The sequence below is a fragment of the Notothenia coriiceps genome, unplaced genomic scaffold (genome assembly GCF_000735185.1).
Source record: "Notothenia coriiceps isolate Sejong01 unplaced genomic scaffold, NC01 NC01_scaffold00037246, whole genome shotgun sequence".
Lineage (NCBI taxonomy): Eukaryota > Metazoa > Chordata > Actinopteri > Perciformes > Nototheniidae > Notothenia > Notothenia coriiceps.
This window is the reverse complement of record NW_011369947.1, coordinates 1,986,315-1,999,140: the sequence shown is the minus strand read 5'-3', so window position 1 is coordinate 1,999,140 and position 12,826 is coordinate 1,986,315. Positions and strand designations below refer to the sequence as shown.

The 12,826-nt window shown below is 40.9% G+C and overlaps 1 long non-coding RNA gene across 5 annotated transcripts in view; it reads right to left on the bottom strand.

Moving 5' to 3' along the window:
* LOC104965561 (uncharacterized) overlaps nucleotides 1–12,826 on the bottom strand; it is a 38,045-nt gene that overhangs the window by 17,199 nt on the left and 8,020 nt on the right. Inside the window, exons 1-3 of one of the 5 annotated variants that reach the window (XR_800540.1) lie at nucleotides 9,247–9,343; nucleotides 4,279–4,431; nucleotides 2,172–2,383 (exon numbers count right to left, since the gene is read on the bottom strand). This is a non-coding gene — a long non-coding RNA (uncharacterized lncRNA). Of the gene's footprint in view, nucleotides 1–2,171; nucleotides 2,384–4,278; nucleotides 4,432–5,178; nucleotides 5,219–9,246; nucleotides 9,344–12,826 lie in introns of those variants that run through there. The other 4 variants (XR_800541.1, XR_800542.1, XR_800539.1 and 1 more) reach the window with 4 other exon arrangements.

Sequence of the window (12,826 nt, the reverse complement as noted above, 5' to 3'; positions counted from 1 at the left end):
GTTAAATGTCTGCTGTGATAAAACGCCACCTTGTTTACAACCACGTCAAGGATATTTCTGAAACAGCATGGAGCTCAAATCCTTTTCTCTTGCAGGTTTATCACAACTGGTAGTTCCTTTCTGATTGTTCCTGCTTTTTAAAACACATTGCTTCTACAGTTACAGCTTAAGCTCTGAGTGTCTAGCGGGCTTGCTAAATGTAAACAAACGACGAAGTATTAGCGCTCCAAAACACGTCAGGGCCATTGCTTTTTCTGATAGCAACTCTCTGTGGCGTCCGCTGCCGATTTGACGTATTCGCGATGCGAATCTGGTGTCTGCCGTTTGTGACACCCGTTTTTAAAAGATTGGGTACGGGAGGAAAAAGAGAGAGGGTTTTATTTTCTGGACGCCTGCGTGAGTGTCCCCGACGCACCGGGGACACATATTTATGTTATAATGACATCAACAAAAGTGCCATTTCGCTGTGGATAGCGTCCCCTTTAAGTTCTTCAGCGGATTGCACAGAACCAATGCGTCCTAAACAACAAAGTAGATTTGGGGCTGGGTTTTGGTGTCTGGCTGACCGGCCTGTGTGGGTTATGCACACAGCACTTGGTACGCGATGGTGTTACGAAGCCAGCATTAATGCGCAGCCAAAATGATTAATGTCGAGCGCTGAACTGGTTAGTTTTAAGAACTTAAATCTTTTGGCCCAAAGAGGGCTGCTTTGTTTATCCAATCTTCAGCCCCTCCAGAGCAAGACGCTCTGAACTGCCACCTGCTGGGGTTAAAAGACGGTGACATAAGACTGAAGCTTCTTGCTCTGCCAGGCCTCTGAAAGGGAAGTGTCAGGGCGAACTGGGATGTGGGAACGTTGGCCGGAGCCAGGCTGATGGGTAGGCGCCTGCTCTTGTCCTGCTTCAGGTTCTTGTGTTTTCACTAGGAAAGAACTTTAGTGACAGAAGTGTTATGCAATGAAGGAGGCAAGCGGACCGTGGTGCCATTCAGAGTTCATCTTATCGCCAGAAACTGGATCTCCGCGGGACGACATATTTGGTTTATCGCTGATGGACATCAAATTAGCCTGGGGAGGCGGTGCTTTTAGGAGAACCGGTAACATCCTTCAGAAGGCAATCAGATGTAACTGCAGCGATTAGAAGCTATGTACTTCAACGTGGGGACACCAATAAGCGACTTTCAAGAGGGCTGAAGCTCACAGCCTTATTTTCCTGCCTTTCCCATTTCAATGTTAAAGCGTTGCTTGAAAATGCTGTCATTATGTTCTGCATTTTCAGTCAAACCAAAGTTCCTGTGTAACTATACTGAACATAAGAAAAAAAAAAAACAGAAAAAAAAAAAAAAAAAAAAAAAAAAAAAAAAAAAAAAAACAAAAAAAAAAAAAAAAAAAAAAAAAAAAAAAAAAAAAAAGAAAAAAAAAAAACAACGGCGGTAAAGCAATAAAAATGCCAACGCTTTGGGGGTTGAAATGGAGGAAAAAAACCTCTGTCAAATTTAAAAATGTTCACTTGAATGAATGAAAAATAATCCGGTGTTGGCTTTGCATACAAGCTGAATTGGATTGAATGAATATATCTCAAATAAAAATAGGCTGCTTTAATCTTAGTATTGCGTTTTTTTTTTTTTTTCGGTCAATAACTGCTGCTATACGCTTTTCCAGATGACCATTATGTTACAGACATTCTCTTGGGTTAGAAGATCTACAATCAAATGACTGATATACATGTCTGCCGCCAAACAATATGCATCACCATTGGCTGAGTGGGTATGAGCTCAATTGCTAAATATATACAATAGTGATTTTGATTGGTTTACAGGCATATTACATTTTACTGAAATTGGTTGCGCATTGGCACCTCATTAGCCTATGTTAGTGTCTGGTATTTTTAGGTCTGGTGCAATAATGCTTTGTGGGGCAAATAATTCCAAAATCGAATCCACATATTTATATTTATATGATGTGACAACCTACTCGTAGGTGCCCCAAAAGTTAAAAAAAAATCTACATATTACCTAAAACGGCAATAAATCCCAGCAAAAAAATGTTCTTGAATGTTCTGTTCTTTAGCGTCACTGCTCTATGAGTATGTGTATACATACGGGTGATGGGTGGCTGTGTGCTTGTGTGTGCTGTGCCGTGGTGCGTGTGTGTGTGTGTGTGTGTGTCTCACCTGCTCTTCAATGTAAGTCGACGATGTGTTTCACCCAGGCGCAGGCAACCTCATTTTGGCCGCGGAGTGTGTGTGCGCCGCTCACATCCTCCAGAGGAACGCCCAAAAACACGCGAAGTGCCTTGCTGAGCTCCCGCCTCGTTGCCTTGGCAACGGAGACACGCTCTTCCTCATGGCCTCCTCCTCACCACAACCCCGCCAAGACCTCACGTCTTCAGGAAAAAAGAAGGAGGGTTATTCGAAAGTGCAGCGTGGTAAAGACACGTGTCATCTTCAGTCATTTGGACAAATAATGGAAAAGAGAAGCCTATTGCGTGCAAGTTGCTGTGCTATTCACAAGCAAAATAATTAGAAACAGCACCGGCAAAAATGTGGGAGTGGCATGTTTTACACACCGTTACGTGTGTGTGAACCTACCTTTCTCACACTAAACCAGGGAAGAAAAGGAGGAAGGGAAACCGGAGAATAGAGAGCAGCAAAAAAAAGATTTAAAGGAGGAAGAACAGGTGGAGGAGGAGTGCAAAACAAAGTTAATTATGTGTCTAGGAATGGGGAAGTCTATGACTGTTACAAAATAAAAAAATAAAAAAGTTGTTTCTAAAATAGTGAACAACGCCCTAATAACATTCTCGTATTCAAAGGTCCAGTGTGTGGGAGGAGAAAATTCATTCTAGAGACTTAATGTAGTGCTGCATTTTGGGAGCAGGCGGGAAAAGAAGGCGGGAAGAGAAGGAGACAGAATCAGGTAAGGGGGGGGTGCTGTCTGACAGGAATTCTGTCTATGTTCCTGGTCTGGCTTTTACGTCATGTTTTAAATTATCATTTATTTACTTCATTACGTATACTTTTACACTTTACTGTTGACCATTGTGACTTGTTTTTTTCTAGATTGTTTTATTAACTTGTTACTACTTTGATCATCCTCATTTGTTTGAAGGGTGCTTTATCAACGAAGTCTGATTGATAAGCTATCTGTCACGATCTTAGTTTTATGTCACGATTTGAGTTTTGTCTGTCTTGTCGTGGGTTTTATTTTGCAATTCCCTGCGTCTCGTCTTCCTTCCTGTGTTTTCTCTCCTGTGCCTGATTGTGTTCACCTGTTGCCCCTGTGTTTCTGCCTCCCCTGCCCACTGTGTCTTGTCCTGTGATTACCCTTCTTTGTATTTAGTCTTGTCTTCCCCTGTGCTCCATGTCGGTTCATTGTCTTTCCTGTCTCCCTCCATGTTGCTCACGGTCAGTTTTTGTTTGGTTGCTACCTGTTTATTTTATGTCATGTTTTTTCAGTCATCAGCTTTACAAAATAAAGCTCGCCTTTTGTTCCTTGACCTTTTTTTTTAATTCTGCCTTTGGGTCCTACCTTTTCCCGAATCCTGACACTATCTGGCTAAAGTTGCACACACTGATTTCCCTCTGCACAAGGTAGTATTATGTCATTTTCTTACAACCATTTGCTCTCAAAGTGGATGATTTAATTACATAAACATGAATCAGTGTGGGTGAAAGTCAGTTGTTATATAATCCGCATACAAAGGCCATTACTTTAATTTAAGTCTTATCCCTACAGTATTTGTCATGTCCTCTTGTCATCATCACTCCTTAGTTACCATGCAAAGGCGATGCTGTGAAAGCTGAGTCAGAGAATGAGACGTAAATCGATGCAAAGCGAGAAAGAATTGGCAACATTCATTTCAGTTTTCAGTTTGACTTTGATGATGGTCGCTTGGTGAGTAATCGGAAAACAAACAGTGGCAGATGGAGTCCAGGAGGAATATTAGCAAATGTTTGGTCTCATTTCAATTGAATTAAGGTTACACAACATCTCAAATAATATTGTGTTTTGTTTTAAACATCACATTAAATGGATGCCCACGCGATCGGTATCGGCCGATACTGATTCCGGCGATCGGCCCCAAAATTGGCGATCGGAGCATCCCTAACTGTAATATACAAATCGTTTTTATAGCAAAGTGTGTGTGTGTGTGTGTGTGTGTGTGTGTGTGTGTGTGTGTGTGTGTGTGTGTGTGTGTGTGTGTGTGTGTGTGTGTGTGTGTGTGTGTGTGTGTGTGTGTGTGTGTGTGTGTGTGTGTGTGTGTGTGAGAGAACTCACCGTGCAGCAGTGAAAGTGTATCCTATGCTCTCCCCCTCTAGCCAGTGAACCACCAAACCCTCTATGGCTGCTTCAGGTTGTGGCAGAAGATGAGCCGGTAGTTCCTCATTGACGGACCGCTAATCCCCCTTGCAGGATTCCCTAATATCTGCACTGAGGAGAGACAGAGGGGGACGAGAAAGGGGAGGGGGAACAAAAGACAAGGAGATAATAGAGTGAAAAGAAGAAGGTGGGGAGGGTAGACAGAGGTGGAGAAAAAAAAGACATCTGTTAAGTTACAAACATCTGCTTAGTTAGTGCTTTCTATTGTAATAAAATGCAGTTTTTAAAGATGTTCCATGTAGATATATGTTCTGTTCTCAACGCCTTTTGTCAAGTTGGCTAGATAAAATAAATTATGAACAAAACCGTATTAAACATTTATACAAATTGGAGGCAGGTGACCAAAGAGACAACAAATAATGGCAAAAGATTGCATCACAGAATGAGCGTTGACAACATTTTAATTCTAACATAAGGTATTTATGGCAAAATATACTAGATAAGTAGAAAAAAAGCCTCTGATCCGACAATGACTAAACCATTTGCACCTTCCTGTCTTTTCCTTTATCCACTCCTCTCCTTCTGATCTAATCTTATCCTCCTACTTCGAGGAACGAGATATCACGTCGTCTGAATTCAGCGTCAGCTCGAGGCGAACATCGAAATGATAATTACCAGAAACAACAAAAAGTGTGATCGCTGTGTGTGTGTGTGTGTGTGAGTTCTGCATTTCATGGGCATGTCCGTACATGCCCTTGTGAATGTGGGGAAAACTGTCACATCGGATCCGTGTATGTTAGGTGTGTTGTTTGCTGCAAATTGAATGAGAGTGTGTTATTTCATATGGTAGCGGTATACCTGTGAATGAGCATGTGTTTGATGGATAAGGCTGTCAAAAGTGTGCGTTGTAGAAGGGTGTTATATGCAAGATAAGATTAAAGGTGGTCCCAGTGAGCATGAAGAGAAAAACAGTCCCTGCCTGTTTGAGAGTGTGGCCATAATATGGTCAAATATTAAAGACACAGTGACAGTACTTCTTCTAAGAGTCAGACAGAGAGTGATTTAGAAATGTGATAAAAGGGAGTGAAGAAAAATCATATTGATTTAGTATTTAAGTATCAAGTGATTTGAATTGTTCAAAGCTAAAAATTACAAATGATATTAAAAATACTTTTTCCATGCAAAAGTGGCAGGAAATGCTGAATATCTTTTCTTTTTTTTTGACAAACATAGTACGAGGGCAATACTGTGGCACTGATCTTGTACATAAGATATATAAATTCTCGAGAGAAGATGGCGCCCGGATACAAAATGGTGCCGCAGACGTAAACAACACCGCGTCGTCGGAGAACAAAGCTGTCTATGCTGTCTGACGGTCTATTCGGCAGGATTTTCATATATTCTTTTTTAATCATAAAGTTTTTGACCAGCAGAAATATTATTTTCTGGCATCACTTTAACATTTTACGGGGGAAGTCTGCATTTCGGTATGAGGGCGCACATTGAAAGTAAGAGGGCGCAGCCCCCCTGTTAGGACAAAATCCTGGAATATCTTTGACCTTTTTATACATTCACTGGAGATACATCACATTGGACTACGAGACACTCGAAATAGTTAATGTTCTCTATTTTTTCTGAGAAAATTGTTTACAACCATTATTTCATCAGTCTAGAAAAGAATCGTCTGAGTAATGGAAGATAGACGTTTAGTATATCAGCCCTAGTTAGGACCAGATATTGCTTGGCACGGTGTGTTATATATGAAGTTAACTTAACCCAAGCAGGATTAATCTTCACCTCCCACCAATATGGGTGATTTTCCATCTCTGGGATAATATTTCCTTTTCGCTATGTTCCCATTTCGCGGTCTTATATGGTGAATCCTTTCAGTGAATACCTGAGAAGTGTTATAATTGATATGGCCTCTTACTGAACTCTGAGAAATGAAGAAGGGGTAAACAAACTTTTTATTTTTAGCCGGCTGAAGAACTGAATTTCATTTTCAGGTTAATACCAAAGCTTATTAAACGGGGGTTTCAGAATCTTGTGTTTGCTCATGAGGATTTCTGAGTCCTCTAAAGCCATTCTTCAGCTGCCTCTGTTCTTTCCAAGACCAACTGAACTGGCACTGCCGGGTCCTGAGCCTCTTTAAAAAAGCTAAAGAAAATCCCACTGTTGGAGCAGAAATTCTTGTATTTGTGAGGTCCCTTACAATTAAAACCCAAAATAGGTACCACAGACCAGATAGCATTGTTCTCAGCTAACTGAATAAATAAGAAAAAAAGGATAACTACATACTGTTGATTATAACAGCCAACAAGGGACCTAAAAAGCACAGTATCATAGTGCAGACTTCTTTTAAGCGAGGGTGGTCTTTTGATTTTAAAACATGACACACTTGGGCTGTAGCAGACAGAAGAGGACAATGACACTCGGAGATTAAGGAACTCAATGTTCCCAAACCAGCGTCTCGTCTGCATTGAAAACTGACCTTAAAAAGGCCTGTGTAGTGAGGATTTGGTCAGTAATGGAACAGTCTAGAATAGCTCTGTCTGTGTTTCCTTCTGTCTGTCTGTGTGTCTTAATCCCCGATATCATGCTTGACGACCTCCCGCTCAACAATGAGGCCCATTGTTAGAAGGGAAACTGAGAAAGTTGAGGCGGTGCACTAAAGAGTGAGAAAGAGAAAGTAAGTGAGAAAGAGAAAACGTAAAGTCTGAAGAGCAAAAAGCCCATGGGGAATTTGAGAATACGGAGAAAGGTTTATAAGGGAAGACATATAACTAAAGAATGTTCAGACATAAGTCTGTAAAAAGGGTTAGTAAACCTCATTCATTTCTGTTAGATTACTCTGTACCAGGTAAAGGGTTCTTCTACTCTTTACATAGCAATCATCAAAGCTCAATAAACTGTCACAAGACATCTAGAGCTGTCAAATGTTTGCTCATAGCTTTATAAACGCTATGCTGTGTTCTGGCATCTGATAAGCTTTCAATCTCCTGGATGTACAACTCCAAACTTTTTTTGTCTCACCGGAAATAAAGCAATACACGACACTCACTTTTTTCTAAACACAGTGCTGATATTGGCCTGAACACTCAGTAGGAATACAGTGTCAAACATCTGATTCTCTACCCCTAACAAAGACACCACAGGTTAGTGCAAGCTTTCCAATAGTCTTAGGTTAAATGCTTTGTTTAATCCTGTACCAGTCTATGACAAAAATAAATATATATGATATTTGAGCTTCTAAATCAAATCAAAGTTTATTTATAAAGCACATTTAAAAGCGATTTTTGGTCGGGCCAAAGTGCTGTACATGTAATAAATACTACAGTCACAATAAAAGACAATAAATTACAACAGATATATAAAAAACAGGGAAAAGTCAGGAGTCGTGCTCCGCTCTGACTAAAAGGCCAGGGAGAAGAAGTGTGTTTTAAGAGTAGATTTAAAAACCCCCAGGGTCTGGGCCGACCTCACATGGAGGAGCAGAGTGTTCCAGAGCCTGGGGCCAGCTGCTGCGAAGGCTCGGTGCCCTCGGGTTTTGAGCCTGGTCTTGGGCACTGTCAGCAGCAGCTGGTCACCAGACGTTAAAGCTCTGGCTGGGGTGTGGCGATGGAGGAGTTCAGCTATATAGGCCGGAGCCAGCCCATTTAGTGCTTTAAAAACAAATAAAAGGAGTTTAAAATCAATTCGGAACCGAATTGGAAGCCAGTGCAGTGAGGCCAGAATTGGGGTGATGTGGTCACGCTTTTTGTGGCCAGTGAGTAGACGTGCAGCTGCGTTCGGCACTAGCTGCAGGCGTTTAATTGACGCCTGGTCCATACCCACGTACAGAGCCAACCTCGAGGTAACAAAGGCGTTAATAACCCTTTCTAGGTCTAAGAGGTAGAAGGGCACAGAAAAAAACATTGACGAAAGAAAGCAGATTGTCTGGTATGGAAGGGTACCTGTATCTTGATTCTTGATGTTGACTCGCACTAAGTTCTCAATAATGGCTCAACCACAGTAGTTGCGGCAGTCAATTTAAATAAGCCTACTGTATATCAGATTTCAGTTTGCTTCTAAAAGCGGCACCTGCACATACCCGGAGATGAAGCACTCTGCAGGGTGGCAGCAGTTAGCGCAAATGTGCTTTAACGGAGACTTCACTGATTCAATAACTACAATACACTTTGAACCTGTGAGGTATACTTAAAAAATACTTAATATTAAACACACAGCAACAAAACGAGCCGATTTAGACATACCCTGGCGTCCTCGATAATTTAATTTAACTGAGTGATCCCGTTACTAATTCACTTAATATTAGTTATTGGGGAAAAACATCGCAGAAGTAAGCAATACCTTCTTCTGCATGAACAAACAAAAGAGTACACTCATATTTCATGAAGGCAGCTTTATGAGAATAAAGTCAAAGAGTCATATGAGAATACAAACCCTGCTGTGATTAATCTGAGATCTGCCAAATAGCCTCAGTGCTATCACAACAATGTGCACAACCAAAAAACGGAAGATTTAATATTCAAAAAGAGGTCATAAATAAATCATCTAATTTCCTCCGAGTTGGGTCATGTTATGAAATCCTAAAAAGATCAAAGCGGTTCAACTCTGCCTAGTTTATCATCAGTGGGCTGACTGTCCTGGTCAACTTGAATCAGAGGAGTTTAAAGTCAAAGAGAGAAAGGTCGGACCGCAGGAGTTATCTTCAGAAGTCAACATCGATCACATTCCTGCTTCAAAGAGGACGATCCCCAAAGGGTAAGAAATATATAGGTAAAGGGATGATTAAAAGTGTATAACAGTTCACAAACGAGAACCTCACAAACAAACAAATCTATAGAGAAGTGAGTTAAGTGTGTTTACTTAAATCTTTGAACAAGCAGAACAACAGCTCTAAGCAACAGACATAAACTCACTGACCTTTGGTCGTAAAGTCCACTGCAGATCGAATGTATTTCTGTATTTGTCTACTGTGTTGGGTTATTAGGAGCACTAACCACACGTACAACCTGTGACTCTACTAAATGACTTCCTTGTTCGCTCTGGTATGACTGGTCAGATCCAAACAATGACACACCTTTAAAAACACACAGTGTGCAAAAGTGGGAGTGTGACTAGTATATGAATGAGCAAAGAGACAAACACAATCAGATCCCAAATAAGAAGAAATCTTTACTGCCTGCATGCATCTGCAGATATGAGCCATTGGACTTAACTCAACAACCACTCATCTTTAAAGCAGCCAATAACTGTAATGAAGGTTGTCGTACATTGAGGGCAATATGGTAAACATATTTAATTGAAATGTGAAACCACAATGCCATTCTGCGCACAAAATAGTGGCATTTACCTTGAAACTTCCCCATTCACTCAAACGTAGGCTACAACACTTCTTAAAGTGTCACCGGATGGGAAGATAGTTAATCTTCAGCTGACATTAGGTGGTTAGCCATTCCGGATGTTAAACTGCCTAACTGCAAGGAACTGAGTTACAGGAAGTCTATTAATAACAAGTTTAATATGAAACTAGTGTTTAATGTCACAGTGTGAGCAGCGAATAAACAGCTCTCTGTGGACTAAGAGCTTATAGACAGGCGCTCAAAGAAGGAAATGTTTGCAAATGAGACTGCGGTGTAAAGCAAGTAATACAAAGAGGAAACTGACCCATTAAAACCCACAAACACACCTAACACGCCCTAAAGTCGAGCTAAAACCTGCTGGTGCACATTTTTAACTGTAAGACGTTGGCACTGAGCTTGATAAGTAAGATAAATAGACTTAAGTTTAAATGGTCCTAATTGTTTACATTGATAACCTAACATGTTTCTCTTTGACTGACTAATGGTTCTTACTCCTGTCTTTTGATATTCATGCTGCATAATGCAGATTCTCCTGATAGAATATGCAGGTCAGCGTACAGACGACAGCCATAGTCATGCATTAAAGCTCTTGCTTGGCCACCTTCTGACACATGCCTTTTTTTTGGCTTAAAGGTCATGGGGATTGCTTCATCCGAGCAATTCCTCTAAAAAGCGGTGGAAATGAAGTTGGAAAAAGGGCGGAGCAAGGTTGACACTTCAATATAAATAGCAATTACCCTAATTCAATAAAGATGACATTACATTACATGTCCCTTCTTAGACGCTTTTATCCAAAGCGAGTTACAATTTGAGAAATTTGGGGTGAAGTGTCTTGCCCAGGGACACAACAACATGCTGACTGCAGTGGGGTTTGAACCTGTGACCCCCTGATCCGAACACCAACACACAACCCACTGCACCACACACCAAAGATCTTAGGAAACCATTGACATACAGCTACAAATTCAGTTACTACAACTGCCTTTTACTTTATTATTTCAGATAAATAATTCAGTAATATTAAAAGCACAATTAGCATTAAGTCAGCAATTTCGTAATGTAGGGTCAATAATTGATCAATGAAATGAAGCTACTGATAATTACACAATCAATTATTGATTTGATTGCACACATTTATTTTACAATTGATACCTCTGAGGCTTTGTAGGATGTAGTGGGTCATTATTAGGCGCTTTCACATCAGAGTACTTTTCCCTTTTAGTTCCGATAGTTCCAGGGATTTTGCGTTCACACCAAAAAGAGAAGTTGGTTCATGAGAACTTTTCCCCCCTTTTCAGTGCCTGCTAGAGAGGTGGTACTTTCCTGGGGAGAAAAAAGTTCCAATTTCTGATTGGCTGGGCGAATTGCAAACCACGCCCCGTAAAACTCAGAGAAGTGTTTAGTCAGCGGCTTCATTTGCGTAATCTTCCCTCAGGGACTTATTCCGGTGTGAAAGCGATCTGCTCTTTAGTTCCATGGGGGAACTAAGCACGGCAAAGTACTTGGTGTGAAAGCGGCTATTGCTTACACTTTTAAAACCTTGGTTGTATCTTAAAGGCAGATAACAGCAGCAGCATGTCAAGACAGGCTGGGGGGCGTGAATGCAGATGGATGAAGGGGGAAAATGAGAAAAGGAAAGGCAGCGTTACGGAGAATAAAAGAGCATCAGAACGATAATGGCAGACGAAGATTAGAAGATAGGAAGCAGTGGGGAGGAAGGAGGTGGCAGGAGAAGAGGAGTATATGAGGTGAAGAGAGGGGGAATAAAATATGGGGGTAGTAAAGCCGGTGTTTGCCCTTGAATCAGCAGCAGCAGCAGCTCGCTGCCACAGCCTCGCTCAGTGCTGTCAGTGATAAATTAATAAGCACATGTCTTCGGGGGACATGCATAGGCTTTTTTCAGGACTTGCCATCTTCTATTCCGACCAAACTATCAGGATCTTCCCATTATTCACTTTCAAAGATGAAGGGACCGTCAAACAAAAATAATGATCCTTTTTAAAGACTTATTTTTTAGTTTATACTGTCATATGGTAAACGGACTGCACCTTTAAAGCTCTATTCGGAAAGTTCTTTGAAGTCTGAGTATCTGATCAATATGCCTGAGGGAAGGAACATAGCTGAAGCTTGTTTTATGTATAATCCAGCCGACCATATTTGATGTACCATTGAAATAATAGGATTTCCAGGAAAAATAATCGTCCATCATTTAAATAATGAATAATTGATTATTTATGCATGCAAACTGTCAAACAGTCTATGTTTCTTCATTGTTCAAGACGGAGATATGCTGATTTTTTTTTTCTTTGACAGGAAATTGAAATCTTCCATCTTTTGGCAAACTAAAGAACTAAATGTACTGAATGTTCGATTGTAATGGCCATTCTGTTTATGTTTGTTGCACATTAACGTCTATTTCTGAAGTTTCTGTAATCATTTAAGAAAAATATGCCTGCCCTTTAATTAGGTAAACTCACACTTCCTGCATAATGTGTAGTTTCATCCCATGCAACCACCACTTCTGCAGCTTGTGGTTAATTGGCACTGTGCACTTCCACTGCCAGGGTTCAGAGCCGTGTTTAATAGCATCGGCTTGAGGAGGAGGCTGTTTCTCTGAACTGGTGGTCCAATAGTCTCTCCCTGCCTCAGTGCACTCCGGGTTATCATGGTTTCACGTCACTCTCCACCTCCTTTCACAGAAGTGCTGTCATTCCATACAAGTGCTCCAAAGGGCAGACGGTAAAATAAGATCCATTCTTTGCCGGCCTGAAGGACTGTGACACTGCATAAAAAAAGTTTGAACGCCTACAGTGGAAACAAGTGCGCCTCTGTGTTGGCAAATGTGTGAGTGGAGTGTTTTGTTTCGGACATTTGCATGAAGTTTGATTGGTTGCCATCTGGGTGAACGGGCACATAGTTAGTAGAAAACAAGAACCTGAGTCAAAAGAAAAGCTTAAGATAATGTCTATTGCAACCAGAAAACTCGTTTTAAAATGTCTGTTTCTGTTATTTGTAATTGAGCTCTGTGTTTGGTCTTTAAAGTCATCGTCTTTGTGTGAACTTCATAAGCAATGTTGATGTACAACATAATAAAACTATGTGTTATTATTTCTGTTGGCTGTTCAGAGGTCACGCTCAAC